This window comes from Acanthisitta chloris, unplaced genomic scaffold (genome assembly GCF_000695815.1).
Source record: "Acanthisitta chloris isolate BGI_N310 unplaced genomic scaffold, ASM69581v1 scaffold6351, whole genome shotgun sequence".
NCBI lineage: Eukaryota > Metazoa > Chordata > Aves > Passeriformes > Acanthisittidae > Acanthisitta > Acanthisitta chloris.
The window spans coordinates 1-316 of record NW_008656389.1 but is presented as its reverse complement, the minus strand read 5'-3'; the positions used below and the strand labels follow the sequence as shown (position 1 = coordinate 316).

Genomic DNA, 316 nt, shown 5'->3' with positions numbered 1-316 from the left:
GAGCCACAGCAATGCAATGCAGCCGGCTCTCGCCGAGAAAAATCACCCGTTTCTGCGAGAGGTTTAAGATCCAGCTGTTTAAAAGGCCAAAGAGATGCTGTTTGAAATCATTCTTTTGCACAGGAACGAGAAGAAAAAAAAAAAACGCGTCTCCTTCGAGCCGGAATCGAACCAGCGACCTAAGGATTCCCGCAGGGAACAGGCTCTACAGTCCTCCGCTCTACCAGCTGAGCTATCGAAGGGACCCGTCAGTCAACCCTCCGCCGCGCACTAAGAGCTCTGTGCACGTGGCGCGCAGCGCTCGGCCCGCGCCTCA

At 55.1% G+C, this 316-nt stretch overlaps 1 non-coding gene across 1 annotated transcript; it reads right to left on the bottom strand.

The window, feature by feature from the left end:
* Positions 1-151: 151 nt before the first annotated feature.
* TRNAY-GUA lies at positions 152-242 on the bottom strand. Its single transcript is given in 2 exon segments — positions 152-187; positions 206-242. It is a non-coding gene; the product is annotated as a tRNA-Tyr (tRNA).
* Positions 243-316: the final 74 nt, after the last annotated feature.